The sequence below is a fragment of the Euprymna scolopes genome, chromosome 9 (assembly GCF_053919585.1).
Source record: "Euprymna scolopes isolate OS-2025 chromosome 9, ASM5391958v1, whole genome shotgun sequence".
NCBI lineage: Eukaryota > Metazoa > Mollusca > Cephalopoda > Sepiida > Sepiolidae > Euprymna > Euprymna scolopes.
In genome coordinates this window covers 87,547,098-87,565,461 of record NC_136490.1, presented here as the reverse complement: position 1 = coordinate 87,565,461, position 18,364 = coordinate 87,547,098, and positions in this window count along the sequence as shown.

Sequence of the window (18,364 nt, the reverse complement as noted above, 5' to 3'; positions counted from 1 at the left end):
CCAGATTTGTTTGCAAATATCTTATTCATTTACAGAGTTACACTTTTCATATTTAACAAGGATGAATGGCAAATAGAACAGTTAAACATTTGGAGAAAGGATAGATATTTCATCCCCTTATAATCTTATAAAACTTCCCGAATTTCTTTGACTTTCTAATTTATGATGATTAAAGTTAGTGATGTCTAGAAGTTTTTTTTTTTTTTTTTAACTATTATTTTGAAAAGAATGATCAATAGATTAAAGAAATGCATTAACAGGCACTAACTATACAAGCTTTTTTTTTTTCTTTGAAATAATTTTTGTAGTGTTGAAATTTCCATTAGTTATAATCTCATACTTGCACAAAATTTTATATTTACAATTTTTTTAATTCAAATAATCCACATACTCTGTTCTTTTGTAAATATTTTCTGAAACTTTCAATGTGGGCAATTTTCTTTTCTTTTTTTTTTTTTAACAAAACTGAACAAATTTGACTGCTTTTCTTTATCGCATTTTCTTTCTTTAAGAAAACATTTTATGTTTTAATAAAGATAAAACTATTTATTTTTTACTCTTTAGTTGCTGTACATAATGCTTTTAAGTGAATATTTTGTTTTACTATTAAAAATGTAAAAAAAAAAAAAAAAAAAAGTTTTATTTTTGATACATTTATAGGATGCAAACGGAATTTGTTTGCAATTTTCAACTGTTCATTTTATGTATATGTATCTTTGAAATGTGTTGACTTTGCAGTTGAAGTTTTTAGTGATTATTCTAGTAAAATTGAACGTCTTTTCTGGTCACCAGTCTCTAAATCTATTATTGAACATGGATGGAGCATTTTAGAAAAACAAGTAATCAATACCTTCCACTATTAACATTAAAAGAATTGGAGACTTTCGTCCATTCTTTAGCTAAAGCAAATTCTATTTTGGAAACAGAATAAATGTTTCATTTTGTCTAACTCTGTATATAGGATCAAAGTTCAGGTAACTGATAGGTGCTAAGATTGTAAAATGTTCAGTGTTTTTGAGGGGGAAAGATTCATCCCAAATTCTTGTAATCAATAACCATCTTTACTATATGAGTCTTGTAACCCTTGCAGTTTCTTTTTTTTCTTCTTTTTAAAGACAATAACAAAACTATCCTAATAACTACTTTACAATTAATGGCTTTTTATACAATGCCTGATATCTGTATTAAATTCTGAAATGATCAATTAAAGTGAATGATTCTATATTTAAAAAAAAAACTCGCCAAGATTAAATTAGAATGGTAAGGATGTTTGATTTGGCTAGGCACAATTTTTTTTTTTTTTATGACACAAGTGTTCAAAAGTCTCAAAGAGGCATACTCTAAGAGTTCATAAAAAACCCCATGTAATCAGTTGTCTAATATATGCAGACCTACTAAGTGGATGTGTTATCGTAAACCAATGTCTTTCTTTACACAAGATGGTCTTCTTAGGCCTTTTTTTTTTTTTTTTTGTTCTCAGAAGTTTTTCTCAAAAGAGAAAAGGAATAACATACAAATTTGTTTTCCATAAAAATAGTCATGTTGAAAATTATGTCAGCCATGCGGCGACACTTAGTAAAACAGTTGACATTAAAAAGAAAGGGAAAAAATATTAACTGGAAAATAATATATGACAAACTCGTCAACTGGTAGGCTTCAAAGGGTTAATTTTACAGTAGAAGCCCAGGATACGGTGGCCCTAGAATTTTTTTTTTTTTCTTCAGGTTGCGATGTGGAATACAATGTTTTTCCGGCCCCTGGTTACGGTATTTGCCCAACTTTACAGTGTTATTAGTAATGTTATTTGATTATATACATGTGTATTATATACTGCACTGTATGTTGTTACTAATTTTTAATGCCGTATCCCGGGGTTCTGCTGTATTTATATTTCCTTTTCTTTGCTTTCTCTTTTGATAGATTGTTCTTTTATTGTTTTAAGCACTTTTAATTAAGGGAGTTTTGAATTCTTTTTTCTTCAAAAGGGCTGTTATATTAGGGGTTTTTAATGGGTTCATTATGAGACATTTTGGATACGGCATTGAGTATGCCATCTGAGTTCAATTGAATTCACTCTACTGACTTCCTCTCCTTCTCTTTTCTTTCTTTCTACTCTCTTTCTTATTCTTCTTTTCAAACATGCTCTGCAATGTTTATTTATGCAGAGGTACATATGTGGTCAGATTTTAACAGATCAATCAACATGTATGAATTCTGCAAAAACAATTTTTTTTTTTTTTTTTTTCATAAGAAATATAGTGTTTCACTTTGATAATTTTAAACAATCTTTTTTATTAACAAAATACCTGGTTTGTAAAAATCCACCCCCTCTTCTGCTCGAACTATCAATTCTTTTTAAACTTAACAGCGCTTTTGATGTTGAAAGCAATATTTTTCCTTTATATTAGTTTAACAAAATTCTACTGAATAATTGTCAACAATTATTCGTTTAGTCAACATGCTTTTTTAGCAAGTAAAAACAATTATTTGGGTTTCATATCGTTGCTAACACTTGCGTGTATTGATTTTGATATACACTAGCACACCTAAATACTTTATCCAGTAAAGCATAGGTTCTTTTTTTCTCCTTTTCAGTGTCTCTCTCCTCAAACTTTTAACCCGAAAGAAAAAGAGGATCCTGTTTCTCTGTACACATAGTAAGAGATACAACCATCATGTATCTGCAGATGGTGTCTTTAATACAATTTCAACACACCTATTATAAAACTATCAATCTCTTACAATAGTGACCTTTTCCCAGATGAGTAAAAAAAGAATACTTGTTTTACACAAGTAAAATAATGAAATAAAATATAATTTTAACTTGCTACAGAAAAAAGCATATTCATTTTTTAAATTTAAAAAAAAATAAGTTAAATATAATCTTAAAAAAATGTGATGCAAAGTATGAAAATGCTTAAACAAATTTTTTTTTTTTTTTTTTTTATAAACTTAAAATTAAGGTACAAGATTTAATTTGAATTTTATCAATTTTCAAAGTACACTTTTATAAACTTTACAAAGGTATAAAATTTAAATTGAATCTACAAAATTACCTTGAGTTTATTTTGTTACAAACATTTTATTGCACTCTGAAAATTATGTTTATATCATTACTAAATAATACATTTAATTTTTAAGAGCTCAGAATCATTACTTGTTTAAAATCCGGCTCATTTCAAAACTTGATATTTCTAGACTATTCCAACTGACAATAATACTAAAATCATAATTGCAATGCAGGTGAAGGTGGAGCTCGAATGATTCAAACTCTAGATAGATAACGCCAAAACCATCCACCCATTAATATGGGAGGGGAGATTATCATCAAAAGTGTCCTGAATTGATAATTTAGCACCGGACTTTACTAATAAGTCCCTTGTACCCATTCCCCCTCCTCCCCGTTTATTTTATTTATTTTTTTTTTATCTTATTTTATTTTGTTACCTTTTTTTTTAATGGAGAGTAGATAATACAGTGGATGTGTTATCGACAGCTCCAGTAACTCTCTCTTCTCCTTTTTTGTCCCTCAGTCCTCATTTCCAATGAATGATTTTTCTGACAAAGGGTGACGAAAAAGCTGCTTTAAAGGTCGGTAGTACTTGGTGAACAGTAGTCTGAGATGTCAGAAATTTTTCTGTCCCTATGTCTATCCTTCTGGCCATGTCACTAGTAAGGGTGCTGGAGGTAAACGTTTTGTCTGGGCTGACGTTATCTGCCTGATATTCAGGGACCCAAACCTTGGATTAACCACTAAGGAGGCTGTCCTATCAGCAGGCGCAAAGTACTGGGACTGGTGTATTGCCATTTGGTGAATGGATTTTGGACCATGCAGTAGTCTCTGGTGGGGCCTCTTGATGCCATACTAGTGGGTAATTGTTACAGCTTTACCTTTTCATGTGCTACAAAAAAAAAAAAAAAAATTTCCTGTCTTTTTCTCTCTTACTTTCCCTCTCTATCCTGCTCTAACCAAGTATGCCGACCTGTTGTTCCACAAATCCCAAAACCTCAACATGAAATATCTCCAGAAAAAAAACTCAAATAAACCTAGAACCCCATCTTCCAACGTAGACCCCTACTACCATGTCTCCTTCTCCAACATCAGGGGTCTACGTTCCAACCTTCCAGAGGTTGAAAGCCAATTACAGGAGACGAAACCTGACATATTCTTTCTAAGCGAAACTGGCATAGGGCCAACCACTTCCCTAGATAAGTTTATAATTAACGGATAATCTAACTTAACATCTAAATCTGACCCCCAAGATCACCATGGGCATGGAATATGTGCCTACATTAAAGATGGCTTCCCGTGTGGCAGGGATATCTCTAGAGAAGATCCTAATTTACCCTTTCTGTGCTTCCGGGTTGCATTTGCTTACACCATTGCATTTATATTTGCCCTCTATCGGCCCCATAACAGCGGAGTTACTATCTTTAAGAGTATATCTGAGAAAATAGACCAGATCCTGTCTGCACATCCCTCGGCTAACATCCACATTTGTGGTGACTTCAACGTCCATAACGTGGAATGGCTGACCCATTCAAATAAGACAGACGATGAGAGGAGGTTTTGTCATCATTTTGCCATTGCTTATGACCTCACTCAGATTGTTCGCGAACCCACCCATGTGCCCGATACTACCGGGCAAGCCTCCTAGACCTTTTTCTCTCAACTTCCCCTGAGCTATGTTCATGTTCCGTTCATTCTCCTCTAGGATCCTCCGACCACTCTGTCATATCAGTTAAGATAAAAATGAAATGTAATAAGTCCCCAGATGTACCCCTCCACCGTACTGTATACCGATGCTCTATGGCTGACTGGGATACCTTCTGTACATTCATATCTGATCTACCTCTGCATTTCATGTTAAAAAGGATGTGTCCTCTATAGTATCAGATCTGACCGTTAATTGTAGGCATAGACCGATTCATACCACCTAAAAAATTCCAACAAAAACCTAACAGCCAGCCATGGTTCTCCCCAGAATGTGCTGCTCCTATTGCACACAGAAATCACTTTTTCCATAACTACCAATGTAATAGATGCACTGAGACTTAAGCTGCTTTCAGGAACGCCAGCAACCACTGTAAAACCAACCCAAGATCGCCATGGGCATGGAATATGTGCCTATATTAAAGATAGCTTTCCATGTGGGAGGGACATCTCCAGGGAAGATCCTAACTTACCCTATATGTGCTTCCGGGTTGCTTTAGCTCACACTACTGCATTTATATTTACTCTCTATCGCCCCCACAACAGCGGAGTTACTATCTTTCAAAGCATATCTGAGAAAATCGACCAAGTCCTTTCTACTTATCCTTCAGCTAACATTCACGTATGTGGAGACTTCAATGTTCACAACGTCGAATGGTTGACCCACTCAAACAAGACCGATGATGAGGGGAGGTTCTGTCATGATTTCTCCATTGCCTATGACCTCACTCAGATTGTTCAGGAACCTACCCGTGTGCCCGATAATGACGGCCAGTATGCGAGCCTACTAGACCTTTTTCTCACAACTTGCCCTGAACTATGTTCAGTTTCTGTTCTGTCGCCTCTTGGATCTTCCGACCACTCTGTTGTATCAATTAAGATAAAAATGAAATGTAATAAGTCCCCAGACGTACCACTTCATCGTACAGTATATCAATACACTAAGGCTGACTGGGATAGCTTCCGTACATTTATATCTGATCTACCTCTGCATTCCATGTTTAAAAAGGATGTGTCCTCTATAGTATTAGACCTAACTGAATGGTTAATTGTAGGTATTGACCATTTCATACCCTCTAAAAAGTTTCAGCAAAAACCTAACAGCCAGCCATGGTTCTCTCCAGAATGTGCTGCTGCCATTGCGCACAGAAATCACTTTTTCCACTGCTTCAAACGTAATAGATGTATGGAAACTAAAGCCGTTTTCAGGACTGCCAGCAACCATTGTAAGAAAGTTATAAGGAACGCAAGAGAGTTGTATGCTCAATCTGTTAAGTCCAAAGTAGCTGAGCAGCGGCTTGGTTCCCACCAGTTTTGGCAAATAGCAAACAGAATCCTGAACAGAAGCGTGTGCTCCATCCCAACTATTATCAATGGACCTGAGGTAATCTCGTCAGCATCAGACAAAGCCAAACTCTTTGTCAAGAACTTTGCAGCTAATTCTACCCTTTGCGACCAAGACCGCCAACCCCCAATATTTCCTCCTGTATCAGAAAACACGCTATGTGATATACGTATATCTGTACGTGATGTTGCCAAGCTAATCAAAAACCTTGATTCCAGTAAAGCAACTGGCCCTGATGGTATTCCAATTATAGTACTCAAAAAACTTCAACCTGAACTAGCGCCCATACTTACAAAACTGTTTAAACGTTGTCTTAAGGAGAATAGTTTCCCATCTCCCTGGAAAATCTCATCAGTATGCCCTGTATTTAAGAATTCAGGTGATCGCTCATCCCCCTCTCAGTACAGGCCAATAAGTCTCCTGTGCGTCATGAGTAAGTTGCTAGAATCTGTGTTAAATACAGAAGTAATCAAACATCTCAACAAAAATAACCTTCTTAGTGACACTCAATATGGTTTCCGTTCTGCTAGATCTACAGCAGATGTCCTTACAGTTATATCGCATAGGATTAGCAAATCTCTCGACGGTGGCAATCTTTCTAGGGCAATTGCTCTTGACATATCTAAAGCCTTTGATAGGGTATGGCATAAAGGTTTACTTCATAAGATCGCTAGCTATGGTATAGCTGGAAAAGTCTTTTCAATTATTAAATCATTTCTTTCTGATAGGTTCATAAGAGTAGTAGTTGAGGGGCAAAAATCAGAAGCTCACAGTATTAATGCCGGTGTCCCTCAGGGATCCATCCTGGGCCCAACTCTTTTCCTGATCTACATTAATGATCTTCCAAATCATATCCTTACATCATTTGTAGACATTTATGCTGACGACACTACCATTTATGGTACCACATCTAAGACAGTAAACGAGCAAGTACTCTCCAATTCTCTCTCCTCTGATCTTGAGCATGTAGTACAATGGGGAAAGGAGTGGCTGGTTACTTTTAATGCATCTAAAACCAAGCTTCTCTCTTTACATCATCAACATTTTAATCCACATTTGTCATCAATTGAAATGAATGGCTCTCGTCTTCAGGAGGCCTCAAGTTTTGACAAGCTTCTGGGCTTGACCATTACTCCTGATCTTAAATGGAACACGTATATCAAATCTGTTGCCAAGGCCGCTGGAAAAATGGTGGGATCTTTCTATCGATCCAGTAGATATCTCACTGCTGATGCTATTCTCTATCTATATAAGAGCCAGGTACGTCCAAGGATGGAATACTGTTGCCACATCTGGGCAGGAGCTGCTAGAAAGGACTTGTCCTGCCTTGATAGAGTTCAAAATAGACTTCGTAGCCTCGTAGGAGATGTCCTTTTCTCCTCCTTACAACCTCTATCTCACAGAAGAGATGTTGCGAGTTTGTCTCTGATGTATCGTTATTTTCATGGAAAGTGTTCAACTGAGCTTCAATCTATGGTCCCCCCTCGCCAAACTTTCACAAGAAACACTCGTCTAGCTGTAAACACTATCAATAATTTCCCCCACTCTTTATCTGTGCCTAAACCTAAACATAGATTCCATGAACAAAGCTTCTTTCTTAGAACTGCACGCCTGTGGAATTGTCTTCCGTTTTCCTGCTTTCCGGCTGACTACAATATGGTTGTGTTCAAGTCTAAGGTAAATAAGTTCTTGATGAGCCGTTCCATATAAGTTATTAAATTTACCAAATTTTCATTACTAATGATTACTATATTGACCAACTTCTACTGTACACTCTTTAACCCTTATCCTTGAGTGGCCTCTGGGCCTTGATAATGTGGTGATGCCTTTGTAAAAAAAAAAAAAAAAAAAAAAAAAAAAAAAAGTAATAAAAAATGCAAGAGAACTATATGCCCAGTCTGTTAAATCCAAAGTAGTTAATCAGCGGCTTGGTTCCCACCAGTTTTGGCAAATAACAAATAGGATCCTGAACAGAAGTGTGCGTTCTATCCCAACCATATTTCCTTCTATAACACAGAACATGCTAGGTAACACAAATATCTGTGCATGAGGTCGTCAAGCTAATCAAGAACCTGGATTCCAGTAAAGCAACTGGCTCTGACGGCATCCCAATTATAGTGTTAAAAAAGCTTCAACCAGAACTTGCTCCCATACTTACAAACTGTTTAAGCATTGCCTTAAGGAGAAGTGCTTTCCGTCTCCCTGGAAAACCTCATCAGTATACCCTGTATTTAAGAATTCAGGTGATAAGTCATCTCTCCTCAGTACAGACCAATAAGTCTCCTGTGTGTTATGAGTAAGTTGCTGGAATCCATATTAAATAGAGAAATAGTCAACCACCTCAGCAGAAATAACCTTCTTAGTGACACAATATGGTTTCTGTTCTGCAAGATCTACCGCAGATATGCTAACAGTTATATCTCATAGGATTAGTGAATCTCTTGACAAAGGCTTCCTTTCTAGGGCAATTACTCTTGACATATCAAAGGCCTTCAACAAGGTATGGCATAAGGGCCTACTTCACAAGATTTCCAGCTACAGTATAATTGGAAATGTTTTCTCAATCATTAAATCATTTCTCTCCGATAGGCTCATAAGAGTAGTGGTCGATGGACAAAAATCAGAGGCCTGGAGTATTAATGCTGGAGTCCCTCAAGGGTCAATCCTGGGTCCAACTGTCTTCCTGATCTACATCAATGATCTCCCTAAACACATACTAAAATCATTCGTTGACATCTATGCTGATGACACGACCATCTATGGCAACACATCAAAGGCCGTAAATGACAAAGTTCTCTCTGATTCTCTCTCCTCTGATCTCGAGCGTGTGGTTCAGTGGGGGAAGAGGTGGCTGGTTACCTTCAATGCATCTAAAACCAAACTCCTATCTTTACATCATCAAAGCTCTGATCCCCATCTGACATCAATTGAAATGGATGGCTCTCGTCTAGGAGAAGCCCAATGTTTTGACAAGCTTCTGGGTTTGTCCTTTACTCCTGATCTGAAATGGAACACGTACATCAAGTCTGTTGCCAAGGTCGCTGGAAAGATGGTGGGATCATTCTACCGCTCCAGAAGATATCTCACTACTGATGCAATTCTCTATCCATATAAAAGCCAAGTATGTCCAAGGATGGAATACTGTTGCCATATCTGGGCAGGAGCTGCTAAAAACAGCCTATCCTGCCTTGACAGAGTACAAAATAGACTTTGTGGCTTAATGGGTGATGCCCTTTTCTCTTCCCTGCAGCCTCTCTCCCACAGAAGAGATGTTGCGAGCCTATCCTTGTTTTATCGTTATTTCCATGGCAGGTGCTCGTCTGAACTCCAATCTGGTTCCTCCTCGTCAATCTTTCACGAAAAACACTCGTCTAGCTGAATCCACTGTCAAAAATTTTTCCCACTCTTTAGCTGTGCCTAAATCAAAATGTAGATTCCATGAACAAAGCTTCTTCCTTAGAACTGCACGCCTATGGAACTCTGTTCCGTCTCCCTACTTCCCACCTGACTACAACCTGGATGTCTTCAAGTCCAACGTAAACAAATTCCTAATGGACTGCTCCCTTAAGTAAACACTTCATTAAATCTCCACACTAACGTACTGTACCCTTATCTCTGAGTGGCTTCCGTGCCTTGATAAGTGGTGTGACCGTGTAAAAAAAAAAAAAAAAAAAAAATATATATATATATATATATTCATGAAGTCATATCAGTCAACTCAATTGCATCATCTGTGATTAAAAAAAAAATCCAAATTTATCTTGCATCATGTGACAATTTCCATTTTCTCATACTTTTAACACACTAACATTTTGCAATATTATTTCTTCTAAGATATGCTCACAAATATCCAAATTACTGACTTGGAATTGTTTTTGAAGTTTAATTCAATCGCCACTCCCATTTCTTTTTCTGGTGCTAGTTTCACTTGTGACACATAATTATAAACTTACCATTTATGCTACTACATAATCTGTCTTGAAATTCTAGATTTTCCACTTTCATCTATTTGCCAATTTCAGTTTCAGTCTCCATTATTTCTGGTAAAACTAGCTTTTTTGAACTTTTTTTTTTTTCTTCACATTTCAGATGTATATTTTCAAACTTGAGTCTTTATGTTGAACTCTGAAATCTATATGGAATTTCAACCTCACCTTCTCATACACGGGCTAGATTGTTCTCATTCAATCAAGCCATGACTGGTTAGAAGTATTATAAAATTTTTATTTTATTCTTAGCATCGTCTCCAGTGAGGACTGCATCATCAAACGCAAGACCGTTACTTAAAACTGATTGTAACTTAATCCCATTATCTGTATCATGGGTTCAGGTAAAATAAAGATGAGAATAGGAGCCAGAATCTATACTGTAATAGCAGGCTGCCTGGCATTACTCAGCCATTAAAATATGCTTAAATATTTAATTTATGTAGATTCGTATTTATTACTATTTTATACCCAATATATAATTTTCAAAAGTTAAAAAAAAAACTAATAAAAAAAAAAACTGGTGCACTCGACTAAAACCGAAATATTAAACTCTCTAGTGGTATTTGCTACCATCTGAGCCAACAAAACTTAAATTAATGCAGTTCAACATATAAAAGTATATTCACACATACATAGAGCATACATTATACCAAAATAGCTGCCAAGTTCCAATTAAAAACCAAATTGGTTCAGCTGATAGAAGTGTTAAATAATGTAATTGTATGATTAGTATTGCCTGTATCATGAGTTCCATTCCCAATTAGGTCCCAGAGTTTGACAAGACATACCTAAAGGTCAGGTTACATTGACTAAAATATAAGAATAACATTAAAGATGAGAATAAGTTTGAATAATCCTCTCAAATTTTTTTAAATATCAGTTTAAATTACTTTAATATTTTCTGAAGTTCGAAGCAGAAGTCATTTCAAAATACCTACTTTTTACTTAGTGATTTTTTTTGCCTAAACAATCAACTAACTGAAAATTGTGCAAATATGGGTGAGTGTGCAACAGGAAGTCATTCTTTGATGATAAAAACAATTAAAATTTTCAGAGAGAACTGTCATAAAAAGAAAAAAAAATCAGTTTTTTCTTGATTTAAAGAGAATAGTTTTTAACTAAAAAGCTGTAACTTGATCATGGAACAACTTTCTTACAAGTATGGTTGGCAAATGCCCCTCATGATAAAATTGTTTTGTAAAAAGTGCTCAATATGAACTGATGTAGGAAACGTTTTTGTTCTGTATTTTGAAAAGTGGTGATTCCCCCCCCCCCAAATTTATTAAAGCAGTTTCAAATTAAAATTAAAAATATTTTTTTTTTTAATTTTGTGCTGACTAAATATTTTACACTGTTAGTTTTTATCATTAATTATTACTTCATACTGACCAATCACATTCTTTAATAATATTAAATATAAACTCGTATCACTCAAATACCCCCCCCCCCCATCTCCCGAAAGTTCTTGTTGCAGTTGAGGGGGGGGGCACATCAAGTGTCAGGTAATAATTTATTTTTTATTTTATTTTTAATTAAATATTTATCGTCTAGGAATATATTTTCAAAAGATTAGAGAAATGTGCAAACTTAGAATTTGCAAAACTAATTTTTATCAAAATCAAAAACTTTTTTTGCCTTAATTTTGTTATAATCATAGTCATACAGAATATAGTGATGTTGTTTTAGTTTTAATTTTCAGCTTTTAAAATAATAAAATTATGCTATATCATTAAATTAAAAATAAGTTATCACTTTTTTTATTATTTTTTTAAGGTAATTATTTGCAAAGTTTCACATGAGTAGGCTTCTGGGGTCAGACTAAGTGATTTTTAAAATAAATTGTAACTAATACATTATTATATTACCAATAACATTGTACAACAATGACAAATGAAAATTGGTTAATAGCAAAGTTTAATCTGTCAGCTTAAATTTAAAAAATTCAATAACACTTCACAGAAAACTGACATAATTATTGAATGATATAAACATTAAAAAATATACTGTGTATTAATCATTTACAAAAAACAATTCTTTTAAAATACATTTTGCTTCTATTTTAAGATTAAATTTTACATGTCATTTTTTTTCAAAAACATTTTTTTTTTTTTAGTTTAGATAGATTCAACAATTAAAAGAATTTAAAGTATATTTTTTAAAAAATACTACAGCAAATTAGGAGAAAAAGAAAAAACAAAATTAGTCTTTTGATAAAAGGTGAATGTTACCGAAAGTCTCAATTTTTTTTCTTTTAAAATCTAAAAATGGTACTTCATTTAGTAACAAAAATTATATAGCATTACTCGGTTTTCTAAAATTTTCAAATTTCACCTTATGAAATCAAAAGATGTAGCTATTTCCTTTTTTTCAGATTTATTTAATTTTGTTTACAGTCTTGGCCAAATGTTTGAAATGTATCAGATATTTCAATTTATTTCTTTGCGGATACTTCTTTATAGAAGTGAAAAATAATTTGAGCATTCATTAATTAGTAAATGCTGAAAATTTATTTAAATATAAGGGGAAATATTGAAAAATAGGAGGTAGCAAATTGTAGTTGACAAAAATGAGTTAATTGATTTTCAGTGAGACATATTACAATAAAATAACAGCATGGATAAAAATCATAAAATAAATCTACACAGCTGTTTTAAATGTTTTAATTTTTGATTTCACTTTTGTACAGGAAAAAAAATATTGAGGTACATAATTCAATTCTGATCCAGCAGCAAATTTTGCAATCAATAAAAAGCAAATTCTCTTAAAATGAATCTTTGTTGATATACTGGAAATCCAAAGAAAAATCTCAAAACCAACAGCTGAGTTACTTGTAGCTTTAAAACCTACAAATGGCAGAGTTTCTATGATTTTGCATTTTCTTTTGTGAAAGAGAAATAATTAAGATTATCTCACTGTATTTGTTATATAACAGAAATAATGTATGACAGATTGCTTTTTGGCAAATACACAATGCCACCCCACAGACCAAGCCAGCCATTGTGGGTTTGATTGTTAAAAAAATATATATCATTTAGTAGTAGAAAAAAATGAAGTGCTTAATTGAAGGTTTTAAAGAGGTAATACTAATTTTATTTAAGTACTATATTGTGTCTGCTGGGGATATGCAAATTTGATCATCTGGTCATACTGGAATTAGAAATTCCAACTTGTTCTTATTTCAAAAAAATTCATTAATCAGTTCTGTTTAGAGTGAAAAGTCTAATACCAGAAGTTAACTGATATATATTTGGCAGCATTCTTTCATTTAGACGGATTTAGTTGAATATCACCAAGTTCTGCATATTCATTTTTTTGTAGATTTTTTTTTCTTTTTTTTTCAGTATGACGAGCTAACTTCCTTGCGTTTTCAGCAAGAGAATAGGGAAATTCACTAAACAATGTTTTCAACCCACATGGTTTTTCTTCCGGTACTATAGTATAGTGAATGTTCATTGGTGAATTGACTGATCAGATGATGTGTCTGTAAACATTTGAATATGCTGTCCTCACCCCCAAACCCGATCTGGTAGTTGAGGTGATGTTTTTTGGCTAGAATGAGGATGGCTTGGTGTAGGCTGCAAAATAAGATAGCAAAGATGGTCATGTTTTCTGTAAAGAGTTTTCTAAATTATTTCTTGGTGTCTTGTGTTTAGTGAAGTGTTGATCGATTGTGCTTAGAGAAGAGGACAAGTGACATGCGAGGCAGCAAGAAGTGATGGGTCATGCTGATGTGTGTGCTTTCTTTGTAGATACATTCTTCTAATGGGTATTTCAACTCATATATGACATTACTTGTTTTAAGTCAGTTTTTTTCAGACACGGGGGGGGGGGAGAATTTTTTATTAAGTTTTATTTTATTTTTTATAGTAAATAAATTGTAGTTTATAGCTTTTCTGATAGGAGAAATATATTTGTGAATGATATTTTTCATTAACTGTTCATCTATTTTATATTTGGAGTGAATTTGGTTGCAATAGATTAAATTAATGTTATTACTAGTGCTTTTATTAACAGCGGCAACAAAAGTTTTATTTGATGATCAATAATGTGATTAGGAAAGTTATTAATATTTGTTTTATATCGACAAGTGTTGCAGAAACAATTTAGAAAACTTCACAGAAAACACAACCATCTTTGCCATCTCATTTTGCAGCCTACCCTTACAGATTCTCGAGATATTGCTCAGTCGAGCCAAAAAACCTAACATCAACCACCAAACTGGGTTTGGAGAGAACAACGTACTCAAATGTTTATAGGCATATCACCTGATCAGTCAATTCAATAATGAACATTCACTATATCACACGACCTGAAGATGCGTATGTGGGTCAAAAACTTTAGTACATTAGGCAAATTTCTCTGCTTGCACCAAAAACATGAAAGTTAGCCTGCCATAATGAAAAAAAAAAAACTGGACTTAGCATTGATATTCAACCAGGCCTTTATATAGATTGTTATATGTACATGTTTTAAAAGTAATTTATTACATTTAAAAAATAAAAAAATTAGTCACATTATATTTTTGTTCTTTTGGTTGAATCCTGCTGGTCAACACTTACTAAACAATCCACATTTGGTGTTGCAATGATAGAATAAAACTTTATTTTAGTCACACCATTTGTTAGATACGAATATTTCAATGAAAAACGAAAACTAATTTGAAATTATTTCAGTGAAAGAACAGACCGACATTGAATTATCTGTCTTATCTGCTGATTCAGATTTAACCAATTTTCTTCTGTATTTACAAAATGGAAAATTTCTGTATCAAATTTAAACAAGTAAAAATCATTTTATCGCTTTCTTTCTCTTGACCATGGGGTCTGAAATTTTCGCAAAGCCTGCTATCATGCTTGACAATTTTGAAGATTGGTTCTGTTCAAATTCCATTGTTGAAGAGCTTTGTTGATGACTTGTATCCAAGTTATCCTGGGTTGTTCAACTTTCTTCCGATCTTCCACCTCAAGATGTTTACATTTATTTATTTTCCTAGAAATGTACACTTACAGAAATAAATTAGTCACATGTTGCATAAATTGTAATAAGTAAAAACAAAAATATGTGGGTTGAAATTCTACAAGAATTTATTCAGTCTTCATGTGAACAACAAAATACTAAAGAAATAGCAGAAAAAAAACGTTGAAATATAGAGTACATCTGGTAGGAAATAAATGTGAAAATATAAAGCACTGCTAAGAATGGTTAAAGAAACAGGAGTGAAAACAGGAAATCTCTATTTGTCAAGGGAAATATACAAGAAAAAATAAGTAAAAGAATGTAAAGCAAAGTTCATGTTTTACCTTATATTAGAGAAAATGTTTTGTAGAGTTTAATATGATGAGTATGGAAAACTTTTTATACTTTACACCCCCAAGAAATTATGCTAAGATAAATAGTTTCAAGATAACCATTTCCACCACTGACCAGTTGGCTGACCATGTGATCTACCAGAATGCAATTAAAAACTTTAATTTCTCAATATTTTTGTTATCACTAAAACAGACAAGATAAATACTTGTGCCATAAGCACATAACTATTTTTATTTATATACAAACATTTTGTACAAATATATACAATAACGTCTACTGCACCTACGGCTATTTATATATCTCTAGCTGTTCTCTGCTGCTAGATGAAAATACAAGAAATAGATTGTGTGCAAAACCTATAGATAAATATTTATGCAGAAAAAAAGAAATCGTAAAATCATTTATTATATGAAAATGAACATTAACATAGCTGTATACCACTCTCTCAAATACTTTTTTACAGGTCTGTTGAAATTCATGCAATATTTCGGACTTTAAGCGTTTATAATTCTGTTCCATGATTTAAGATGTTTTGCACATGAAATTATGGTAGTAATAATAGCTTGATACTCCCATCAATAAAGCTATAAGATTCCTATTTGAATCCTGTGAACTTGCGGAAATGAAATAGTTTTAATTTCATTACTAGGATAATTTCTTCATTATGAGAGTTTTAATTTTAAAAGAATTTAGATTATGTAATTACAACTGAAAGAATAAAAATGTAAAATTTCTTGATCAATTTATAAATTATATGAAAAAAAAAAATAAGGAGAATGAATTTCTATATGCATATTATTTTTATTTTATTATTTTTATTTTTTTCACCCCAAACAAAGCACAGTGGAACTTTGATGTAGAGGGCTACTATCTGCAGGAATACTATGTAGGGAGTTGAGCAGCAAGATCTGTTTACATTACACTTGAACTTCTGTATGTCAGTACAGTTGAGAAAGCAGGAATCTGGAAGGGAGTTCCAAACTCTAGCAGTTCTAAGGAAGAAACTATTAGAGTAGAAGGCTTTCTTACATCTCGGGATTTCTACTGTGAAGGGGTGGGACTTGGCTGTTTGTCGGGGGGTATTTACATCAAGGGAGTACAAGGGCTTGTAATTCGGAATATCCACCATTAAATACTTGTAGAACAGGCAGAGTAATGCAAGATTGCGTTGATGGGACAGAGGCCGAAGCTTAGATAATAGTTCAGAACCTATCAGGTTGGCGATTCTAGTGACCTTGTTGCTTTATCAGAAATTGATATACACACATAGCATTTACAAATAAACATCAGCTTTACAAAAATCATTAAGAATTCAAGTATATAAATAAACAAAATGTTTTGTAAACATACTTGAATCAATTGTTAGTTTTTAAAAAAAAAAAGTAAGATGCTTAAGAAAAAAAGGGAGAGAGGGCAAAGTTTTAAACAGTTCTACTTCAACAACTTTGGCCTCTTCTTACAGAGAGAATTGAGTGATGATCACCAAGCAAGAAATGCTTGTTCACCAACATGAAAAATCCTCAGGAAATTTTATACTTTTTTTTGTACTTGCAGTTATATAAAAAAAAAAAAAATGTAGATTGCTTCACATGTTTTGAACATTTTTACACGACTCAAGATTTGATTTTAAATAAAAAATTTGTTTTCATAAAAAGATGACAATGTTTCAAGAAACCAATTAAAAAATATATAACTTGAAAAATTTAAGTTATATATTTTTTAATTTGTTTTTCAGATAATTCTCTAGCGAGAAGATAAAACTGAACAAATTATGAAGGACAAATAAAGCTTTTATGCAACAAAAATACAAAATTGAAATAAAGCAATGACAATGTTACCTCATTTCAAGAAAAATTTGGTGACGCAAGATATTAATTTTTATTAAATAATTGAGAACAAAACTGGTTTAAGTTTGCAAACCAGAAAGTAAATCACAGATAGGAACACAAAATATTTTTCAATAAATATACAAATAAAATGATACAGTAATGTTTTTAAGATGGAAAGAAATATTTACATATAAAGAAAAACAGAATATATAAATTAAATCGATAGAAATTTGTGGCTATCTTAGTGATGGAAGATTGTCATGTAAACAAAGAGAGAAAGATGCCGAGCCAGAATAGCCATCTTTCAAGAAGTTTGGCCCAAAATCATCAAGCAAAATATCTATAATTTTATAGAATTAAAAAACTGTATGTATGAAAAAGACAGACGAAAAAATATCAAATTAAAAATCAAAATATTAGGTTGGTGCAAAAATAATGTTGCTTTTATATATATATATATATATATATATATATATATCGTTGAATGTCAAAAAACGACATTTTTGCACCAGCACTGAATAACTAAAAAGACAAGAATTATAATAATAGTAAACCTCTTGATAAAAAAAAGTAACATCTGTTATAAGAGATTAAGAAGAGAACTTGTTTCTTATCTTTTCACAAGCTTTCACCATTTCATTAACGTTAAATTATTTATATCTTTATATAATCATATAAAAGCACTAGATTTCAGTAAAAAATAGAATTTTAAATAAGCACGTTTGATCTATTTCTTGGTTAACCAATTTTTTTAAGTGAAAATAATTATAGCAAATGGGTTTTGTTGTTGTATCTGTGTGTCCAGCTTTAGATACAAAAAAAAGTTTAAAAAAATTGCACAAGGCACACTTATAAAGTTAAAATATTCTTTTCCAGCATAACATTGGGAAAAATACAGGCAGTTTTTTATTATATTCATTCTTTTGTAGTCATCAGGAAAAGAATTAGTCAGGGAGGGGGGGGTTAAAAATCGAAATATTGAATTTCAAGTAAAACCAATGGTATCTGCTTAATTGTCCTATTGCAATAATTAAAATATCTCCAAATTATAAAAAGGGATATAAAAATTAATTATTGATGAAAACAGTTTTCAGAGACAATCAGCGAAATTGAGTTATCTCCCCTAGATAAAACCCATGATTCAAACTAGCACTGATTTCTTTGTTATTATACAGTA